Source organism: Mustela putorius, unplaced genomic scaffold (assembly GCF_011764305.1).
Source record: "Mustela putorius furo isolate JIRA1106 unplaced genomic scaffold, ASM1176430v1.1 tig00000083_pilon_pilon_pilon, whole genome shotgun sequence".
Taxonomy (NCBI): domain Eukaryota; kingdom Metazoa; phylum Chordata; class Mammalia; order Carnivora; family Mustelidae; genus Mustela; species Mustela putorius.
Window position 1 is genome coordinate 41406748 of NW_025421273.1, and position 11209 is coordinate 41417956.

Consider the following 11209-nt stretch of genomic DNA (forward strand, 5'->3'; position numbering starts at 1 on the left):
GCTACTTACTCATGATGAGGCATTCATCGAGTGAAAGTACTAAGTACACTATTATTTTACCCACTCAGAAATTGCATTATATTTATCAGAGTTCAACCTCTTTCTTGGTAACTTGTATAAAAATGGCAAAGCAGCCATTTGAAATGTACAGTGTCAACAAAATTTGATTTTACCCCCTGAATTTACAAATAACAATTTGTTTTTGCAAAATATAGATGAGGGTAAAAGCTATTCTTCTCACACTCACACATGCAGTTTTTTATCCTCAAAAGATGCTATGTATTTTTTTCTTTTATGAATCTTTTATGCTTGTGAGTGATAATTGTAGGAGGCAGATTTAATTAACTCATTTGAGAATGTTTGTGAAATGCCCAAAAGTCACACATAGAACTGACTCTATAAAGAATATCATTAGATAATTTCAGCATTAACCAGTGCAAACATCTACTAGTTCACTTTAGGTATGACCAATACAAATCATAATCACTTGTCCAGAGCAACATTCATAGAACTTGATCTAATTTTTATGATTATGAAGAAAATGAATTTATTTGAGCCACAGTGTGCAAATACATTCTGAATACTTCATCTGCTGTCTTATTATTGCTGCACAGAATTCCGATCCTGAAAATTTTATTAGTCAGATTCAGTCTTTGTGTCAATTCCTAGGAAATACTAAACTCTTTGCTGTAGAGACTTCAAATTTGCATTCCCTCTACCTAAAACACCATTCCCTTGACTCTTTATAACACTTCAGACTCTGAAATCCCCGTATAGGTTTTACTGCTTTCTGGCAACTCCAGAAAGCAGTCTCCTCTCACATACACCAGCTTACTTCATAGCAGTAAATTGGATTTAACAAAAAATGAAAAAAAAAGTTACATACTTTTTAAAAAAAATACAGATTTGAAATCTACCTAAAGATTTATTTCTAATGAGACTTGAGCTAATAAACCACAAAAGCAACTAATCCAAACTCAATACACCAGTCCTATGACTGACAATCATCTGATATACATGAGAACAACTGTAAAGTTCATTAAAATGTTGAGATATGACTGTCCTGGTTAGTAAACAGCTGCTGCCCTTAGCCCCACCTTCTCAAATGTCCACCACTCTGGGTGCTCACCCCTCCAGGGCCACTTTGGCCTGCTCTATGATCCTGCAACTGAAGAGTTAATTCTGACGGGCTCAGGGATCTTGAGTTACAGTTAAAGGACAATATCCTTTCATACTGTTGGGTTTCAGTACCTTTCACTCCCTATAGTCTCTCCTCCTGGTCTCCGTCATTGATTTCTCCTCCTCAGGACTACCAAGGGCCATCCTTTGACCCAGTCATACCCCTAATCCATTTTCAATGCCCTTCTGCAAAATTCCTCTTGTTGACAACACAACAGCTTGCTAATCAGCCCTTTCCAGTGACCAGTACCATTCCCCCATTGACATGACAGCCCTCCTCTTGTGTAATCTCCTAAACGTTGCTGCACATGGGCAGCTTTGATAAATTCCAATACCCTAGTCACACTCCAGATGGATTGAATCTGAATGTTTGAGGACTAGTGTCACCCATGTGTCTTTTTTAAAAATCTACAAGATGAATGGATAAAGAAGATGTAGTACATATACACAATGGAATATTATTCAGCCACCAGAGGCAATGAATATCCATCATTTGCATTGACATGGATAGAACTGGAGGGGATTATGTTAAGTGAAGTGAGTCAAGCACAGAAAGACAATTATCATATGGTTTCACTCATATATGTAACATAAACAATAGCATGGAGGACCACAGGGGAAGAGAGGGAAATTCAAAGGGGGAGAAATCAAAGAGGGAGGTAACCATGAAATACTATGGGCCCCGAGAAATAATCTGGGGGTTTCAGAGGGGAGGAGGCTGGGGGGAAAGGGAACAGGGTGATGGGTGCTGTGATAAGCACTGGGCATTATATTTAAATAATAAATCCTTGAATACTGCATCAAAAACTAATTATGGACTATATAGTAGCTAACTGAACTTTTAAAAAAAAATTTCTAAAAACCTGGAAGGGGAAATAGAGTAAAAGATCTAAAAGAGATTTCACTGTATAGGCACATCAAATATGCTTCCTTAACCCAATTACTCTTTAAAAGAGTTTATCTGTTTCTACGTAATTGATGGTTCACTCATTGTTCACTTTATTGCACTTCACAGATACTGTTTTAGCAAAGTAAAAGTTCATGGCAACCCTGCATCAAGCAAGTCTATCAGGGCCACTTTTCCAACAGCATTGATCCACTTCATGTGTCTGTGCCTTTTAGTAATTCTCACAATATTTCAAACTTTTCCACTACTGTTGTATTTGTTATGTTGATCTGGATCTGTGGTCTTCGATGTTAGTATAATAATTATTTTGGAGGTGTCATGAATCATGCTCACAGACAATGGTGAACTTAACTGATAAATGGTGTGTGTGTGTGTTCTAACTGCTCCACCAACCGATCTGTCCCTTGTATCTCCCTCTCCTTGGGCCTTCCTGCTCCCAAAGACACAACAATAGTGAAAGTACGCGAGTTAATACCTTATAATGGCCTCTAAGTATTCAAGTGAAAGGAAGAGTGGTATATCTCTTACCTAAATCAAAATCTTAAAATAATGAAGCTTAGTAAGGAAGGCATGTCTAAAGTTTAGGTTTCTTATGCCAGTCAGCCAGGCTGTGAATGCAAAGGAAAATTTCTTAAAGGAAACTGAAAGTGCTACTCTAGTGACCACATGAATGATAAGAAAGTGAAACAGCCTCACTGATGATATGGAGAAAGCTTGAGTGGTCTGGACAGAAGATCATATCAGCCACACTTCCTTAAACCAAAGCCCAATCCAGAGCAAGGCCTAAACTCTTTTCAATCTCATCAAGGCTAAGAAAGGAGAAGAAGATGCAGAAGTTCAAAGCTAGCAGAGTCTAGTTCAAGAGGTTTAAAGGGAAAAGTTGTCACCACAATATAAAAGTGCAATGAGAAGCCTCAGGTGCTGGTGTAGAAGCTGCAGCATGTTATCCAGAGATCTAACTAAGGTAATTAATGAAGGGGGCTGCACTTAACAACATATTTGCAAGGTAAACAAAACAGCCTTCTATTGGAAGAAGACACCATTTAGAATTTTCATAGTTGGAGAGGAGAAGTCAAAGCCTGGCTTCAAAATTTCAAAGGACAGGCTGACTCTCTTGTTAGGGGCTAATGCAGCTGGTGACTTAAAGTTAAAGCCAATACTTATTTACCATCCTGAAAATCCTAGGGCCCTGAAGAAGTATGCTACATCTATTCTGACTGTGATTTATAAGAAGAACAACAAAGGCTGGATGATAGCACATTTGTTTGCAACATGGATTACTGAATTTAAAGGCTACTGATGAGACCTACTGCTCAGAAAAAAAAAAAAAAGAAAGAAAGAAAAGAAAAGAAAAAGGAAAGAAAGACAGACCAGGGATATGGGAGTGATTGACTGCTTTTCCTCTGAGGGCGCACTGAGGAGTGGGTACCCGAGCCCTCATCCCCACGGGGTAAAGATTGGGAGGCTGCCATCTTCACTATTCTCCTCCAAATATGTACAGAAAACATTCAGGGAACAAAAGCTACTGAGAGCTAAACAGATTATTTAGCCCTGCTCTTGGCAAGGGCGGTGCAATTCTGCTTTGTGCAAAGACATTGCAGAATCATGCAAGAGGCCCCTTTGCCAGCAGATTAGCAAGAACATCCAGACAAGACCAAGTTTACTGATAAGTGTGAACTGCAGAACTGCAGAATAGGGGAATGCAGCACATGAATTCATGTTTTTTTCCCATGATTCTGTAGTCTTTCAAAGTTAAATTTTGTTATTTTATTTTTTCTTATTCTATTTTTTAAATTCTTCCTCTTTCTTATTTTAACCTTTTTAAACTATTTTATCTTATCAATACCTTTTTTAAAAATCTTTTAAAATTTTCATTGCTATAGTCATAGTCTATCCCTTCATTGTATTTAACCTTATTTTTTATACGTATATAGGTTTTTCTTTCTTTAAAATTTTGGGATCCAGTTTCCTCTAATATCAAAATATACCCTAAATCTAGTGTATGGCTTTGTTCTAGTCTCCAGCCTAATCACATTATTTCCTCTTTTTTTTTTTCAATCAACTTCTTGTCTTATCAATTCTTTTTTAATTTCCATCTTTACATTCATATTCCACCCCTCCATCATGTTTACCCTCATTTTTATATATATACACGTTTTTCTTTCCTTTAAATTTTGGGAGGCAGTTTCTTCTAACAGACCAAAATATACCCAAAACCAAGTGTGTGACTCTGTTCTATTCACCAGTATAATATATATAAATGCATATGTAATATGCATTTATATATATTATTGATTTGATTACATATTGATTACATATGTATTTATATATATTAGATATGTATATCTTATATTATATTAATATATAATATATAGTTTAATATATATTTTATATAAATTTTTATATATAAGCATACACACACACACACACATATATGTGTGTTTTTTTCCTCTGTTCTTCTCCCCCTGGTTTTGGGTATCTTTTGATTTGGTTAGTGTATGTTTTTCTGGGGTTGTTGTTATCCTTTCAGTATTTTGTGCTCTCATTCATCTATTTTTATCTGGATAAAATGACAAGGCAGAAAAACTCACTTAAAAAAAAAAAAAGAACAAGAGGCAGTACCGATGGCTAGGGACCTAATTAATACAGACATTAGTTAGATGTCAGAACTAGAGTTCAGAATGACTATTATTAAGGTGCTAGCTGGGCTCAGAAAAAAGCATGGAAGATACTAGAGAATCCCTTCCTGGAGAAATAAAAGAACTAAAATCTAATCAAGCTGAAATCAATAAAGCTATTAATGAGGTGCAATAAAAAATGGAGGCTCTTACTGCTAGGATAAATGAAGCAGAAGAGAGAATTAGTGATATAGAAGATCAAATGATAGGGAATAAAGAAGCCAAGAAAAAGAGAGATAAACAGCTACTGGACCACAAGGGGAGAATTCAAGAGATAAGTAATACCATAAGATGAAACAATATTAGTATATTGGGATCCCAGAAGAAGAAGAAAGAGAGAGAGGGGCAGAAGGTATACTGGAGAAAATTATAGCAGAGAATTTCCCTAATTTGGTGAAGGAAACGATAATCAAAATCAAGGAGGCACAGAGAACCCCCCTCAAAATCAATAAAAATATGTCAACACCCTGTCATCTAATAGTGAAATTTACAAGCCTCAGGGACAAAGAGAAAAACCTGAAAGCAGCTCAGGACAAGAGGTCTGTAACATACAATGACAGAAATATAAAATTGGCAGCAGACCTATCCACAAAGACCTGGCAGGCCAGAAAGGACTGGCATGATATATTCAGAGCACTAAATGAGAAAAATATGCAGCCAACAATACTACATCCAGCTAGGCTGTCATTGAAAATAGAAGGAGAGATAAAAAGCTTCCAGGACAAACAAAAACGTAAAGAATTTTCAAACACCAAACCAACCCTACAGGAAATATTGAAAAGGGTCCTCCTAAGCAAAGAGAGAGTCTAAAGGTAACAGACCTGAAAGGAACAGAAACAACATACAGTAACTATCAACTTATAGGCAAAATAAAAAAATTGAATTCATATCTTTCAATAGTTATTCTGAATGTAAATGGGCAAAATGCCCCAATCAAAAGGCACAGGGTATCAGAATTGATTTAAAAAAAAAAAGACCCATTGATATGTTGTCTGCAAGAAACTCATTTTGGACCCAAAGAGACCTCCAGATTTAAAGTGAGGGGGTGGAAAACCATTTACCATGCTAAGGAACATCAAAAGAAAGCTCGGATGGCAATCCTTAAATCAGATAAATTAGATTTTAACCAAAGACTATAATAAGAGATGAGGAAGGACACCAAATCATACTTAAAGGGTCTGTCCAACAAGAAGGTTTAACAACTTTAAATATCTATACCCTTAACATGGGAGCAGCCAATTATATAAACCAATTAATAACAAAACCAAAGAAACACATCAACACTAATACAATAATAGTAGGGACTTTAACACCCCTCACTGAAATAGATCATCTAAGCAAAAGATCAACAAGGAAATAAAGGATTTAAATAACACATTGGACCATATGGACATCACAGATATATTGAGAACATTCCATCCCAAAGCAACAGAATACACATTCTTCTCTACTTCACATGGAAATTCTCCAGAATAGATTACATCCTGGGTCACAAATCAGGTCTCAACTGGTACCGAAAGATTGGGATCATTCCCTGCATATTTTCAGACCATAATGCTTTGAAACTAGAACTCAACCACAAAAGGAAAATTGGAAAGAACTCAAACACATGGAGGCCAAAGAGTATCCTACTAAAGAATGAATGGGTCAACCAGTAAATTAAAGAAGAATTTTTAAAAATTCATGGAAACAAATGAAAATGAAAACACAACTGTTCAAAATCTTTGGGACATAGCAAAGGTGGTCCTGAGAGGAAAGTATAAGCAATACAAGCCTTTCTCAAGAAATAAGAAAGGTCCCAAGTACACAGCATAATCCTATACCTAAAAAAGCTGGAGAAAGAGCAGCATAGAAAGTCTAAACCCAGCAGGAGAAGAGAAATAATAAATATCAGATCAGAAATCAACAAAATAAAAACCAAAAGAACAGCAGAACAGATTAACAAAACTAGGAGCAGGTTCTTTGAAAGAATTAATAAGATTGATAAACCCCTGGCCAGTCTTATAAAAAAGAAAAGAGAAAGGACACAAATAAATAAAATCATGGATGAAAGAGGAGAGATTACAATCAACACCAAAGAAATACAAACAATTATAAGAACATATTATGAGCACTATAGTCCAGAAAATTTGACAATCTGGAAGAAATGAATGCATTCCTAGAGACCTATAAACTACCAAAACTGAACCAGGAAGAAATAGAAAACCTGAACAGACACATAACCAGTAATGAGATTTAAGCAGTCATCAAAAATCTCCCAACAAACAAGAGCCCAGGGCCAAATGGTTTCCCAAGGGAATTCTACCAAACATTTAAAGAAGAATTAATACCTATTCTCCTGAAATTGTTCCAAAAAAAACAGTAATGGAAGGAAAACTTCCAAACTCACTTTATGGTGCCAGCATTACCTTGATCCCCAAACCAAAGACCCCATCAAAATGGAAAATCACAGACCAATATCCTCAATGAACATGGATGCAATAATTCTCACCAAAATACTAGCTAATAGGATCCAAGAGTACATTAAAATGATTCTTCACCTGGGGCGCCTGGGTGGCTCAGAGGTTTAAAGCCTCTGCCTTCGGCTCAGGTCATGATCCCAGGGTCCTGGGATCGAGCCCCGCATCGGGCTCTCTCCTTGTTGGGGAGCCTGCTTCCTCCTCTCTCTCTCTCTGCCTGCCTCTCTGCCTACTTGTGATCTCTCTCTGTCGAATGAATAGAATCTTAAAAAAAAAAAAAAAAATGATTACAACGGTAATCTTAAAAAAAAAAAAAAAATGATTCTTCACCACAACCAAGTGTGATTTATTCCTGGGCTGCAAGTTTGGTTCAACATCTGCAAATCAATTAATGTGATACAATACATTAATAAATTAATGAAAGAAAGAACAAGAACCATATGATACTCTCAACAGATGCTGAAAAAGCATTTGACAAAGTACAGCATCCATTCTTGGTCAAAACTCTTCACAGTGTAGGGATACAGGTACATATCTCAATATCATAAAAGCTATCTATGAAAAACCCACAGCAAACATCATTTTCAATGGGGAAAAACTGAGAACTTTCCCCCTAAGGTCAGGAACACAGCAGGGCTGTCCGCTATCACCACTGCTATTCAAAATGGTATTAGAAGTCCTAGCCTCAGCAATCAGACAACAAAAAGAAATAAAAGACATCTGAGTCAGCAAAGAAGAAGTCAAATTCTCACTCTTTGCTGATGTTATTACAGTTTATGTGGAAAACCCAAAAGACTCCACTCCAAAACTGCTTTAACTCATACAGGAATTCAGTAAAGTGTCAGGATGTAAAATCAATGTACAGAAATCAGTTGCATTTCTATACACCAACAGCAAGGCAGAAGTAAGAGAAATTAAGGAGTCAATGGCATTTATAATCCACCCAAAATCATAAGATACCTAGGAATAACCTAACCAAAGAGGCAAAGAAGCTGTACTCAAAAAACTATTAAGTACTCATGAAAGAAATTGAGGAAGACACAAAGAAACAGAAAAATGTTTCACGCTCATGGACTGGAAGAACAAATGTTGTGAAAATGTCTATGCTACCTAAAGCAATCTAGATATTTCATGTAATCCCTATCAAAATACTATCTTTTTTTTTTTTTCAAAGAAATGGAACAAATAATCCTAAAACTTATATGGAACCAGAAAAGACCCTTAATAGCCAGAGGACATATCAGATAAAGGGCTAGTATCCAAAATCTATAAAGAGCTTATCAAACTCAACACCCAAAGAACAAATAATCCAATCAAGAAATGGGCAGAAGACATGAACAGACATTTCTGCAAAGAAGACACCCAAATGGTGGCACATGAAAAAATGCTCAACATCACTTGGCATCAGGGAAATAGAAATCAAAACCCACAGTGAGAGACTACCTCACACCAGTCAGAATGACTAGAGTTAACCAGTCAGGAAATGACAGGCATTGGTGAGGATGTGGAGAAAGGGGAACCCTCCTATATTGTTAGTAGAAATGCAAGCCGGTGCAGCCACTCTGGAAAACAGTGTGTAGGTTCCTCAAAAAGTTGAAAATAGAGCTATGTTATGACCCAGCAATCACAATACCGGGTATTTACCCAAAAGATACAAATGTAGTGACCCAAGGAACAAGTGCACCCTGAATGTTTGCATCAGCAATATCCACAATAGCCAAACTATGGAAAGAGCCTAGATGTCCATCAACAGATGAATGTATAAAGAAGATGTGATATATGTGTGTGTGTGTGTATACATATATATATATATGTGTGTGTGTGTGTGTGTGTGTGCGTATACACACACACAATGTATTTATATATATACTTATAAATATTATATATTTATTTTAGTTATATAATATAAATATATGTAAGTATATATAAATATATATTTATATATACTATGTATGTATGTATATATAAATACTATGCAGCCTTCAAAAATGAAATCTTGCCATTTGCAATGATGTGGATGGAACTAGAGGGTATTACGCTAAGAAAAATTAGTCAATCAGAGAAAGACAATTATAATATGATCTCACTGATATGAAGAATTTGAGAGGCAGGGCAGGCAATCATGGGGGAAGGAAGGGATAAAATGAAACTAGATGGGACCAGAGAGGGAGACAAAGCATAAGAGACTCTTAATTTCAGGAAACAAACTGAGGGTTGCTGGGGGTTGATGGAGAGAGGGATAGAGTGGCTGGGTTATGAACACTGGGGAGGGTATGTGTTATGGTGAGTGCTGTGAATTGTGTAACACTGATGATTCACAGACCTGTACCCCTGAAGTAAAGAAGACATTATATGTTAATTTTTTAAAAAACATATACCTTTTGTAAGACTATAGCTGCAATAACTAGTTATTCCTCTGATGGATCTGGGCAAAGTAAACTGAAAACCTTCTGGAAAGGATTCACCATTCTAGCTGCCATTAAGAACATTTGTGATTCATGGGAAGAATCAAAATATCAACATTAACAAGAATTTGGAAGAAGTGGATTCCAACGCTCATGGAAGACTTTCAGAGGTTCAAGACTTAAGTAGAGGAAGTAACTGTCAGTGGAGTAGAATTAGCAAGAGAACTAGAAAGAGAAGTGGATCCTGAAGATGAGACTGAATTGTTACAATCTCATAATAAAAGTGTAATGCATAAAGAGTTGCATCTTATGGTAAACAATGTGGTTTCTTGAAATGCAATTTAGTCTTGGTAAAGATGTTGTGAAGATTGCTGAAATGACAAAAAAAAAGTTTCAAAATATGACATAAACATAGTTGATGGGGCGGCAGCAGCATTTGAGAAGATTCATTCCAATTTTGAAAGAGGTTCTACTGTGGGTAAAATTCTATCAAAGAGCATTGCATGCTACAGAGAAATTGTTTGTGAAAAGAAGTGTCAATTGATGCAGCAAACTTCACTGATGTCTTATTTTAAGAAATTGCCACAGCCACCCCAACTTTCAGCAACCACCACTTTGACCAGTCAGCAACCATCAACACTGAAGCTAGTCCTCCATCAGCAAAAAGATTACAACTCGCTGAAAGTCCAGATGATGTTTACCATCTTTTAGTAACAAGGCATTTTTAAAATTAAGATATGTACATTTTTTTAGACATAATATCATTGCTCACTTAATAGACTGCAGTACAGTGTTAAGATAGCTTTTTAAAAAAGATTATTTACTTTTAAGAGAGAGAGAGTATGCACATGAGGGAAGGAGCAGAGGATGAAGGAGAGAAAGAATCTCAAGCAGACTCCCCACTGATTGGGGAGTCTTTATTTCAGGGGGCTTTTATTTCACACCCACGGGATCATGACCTGAGCCAAAACCAAGAGTCAGACACAAGCAACTGAGCCTCTCAGGTCCCTCTAAAGATAACTTTTAAATGCAGTAGGAAGCCAAAAATTTTATGACCCACTTTATCGTAACATTCAGTTTATTTTAGGGAGCCAGCAATCTCTCTAAGGTATGCCTGTAATAAGGTATATGTGGATGTGTGTGTGTGTGTGTGTGGATGTGTGTGTGTGTGTGTGTGTGTGTGTGTGAGAGAGAGAGAGAGATTTCCAATCTAATTACTACTTTAAAGAAATAAACAGAAAACAAATAAATGATACTGAATAATTGTGTTTCTGGCAGGAAGTCAAGAAACTCTAAAATTGATAAATCTAGAAACAGTGGTATAAATTTATAGAAAGGAATATGGAAGGAACTATATTTCATTATTATTAAGTCTTGGAATACTCTATTAAATCCTGTGAATTATCAATTTCTTGATACCTTTTCCATTAAAGGAAAAATTGCATTGTGAGTCTCTCTCTCTATACACTCACACACACACACATATGTATACATATATGTACACAAAACAAATATATATAATTTGTTTTGTATAAATCAAATTTTTTATTTGTATATATGTACATATATACATATATATAC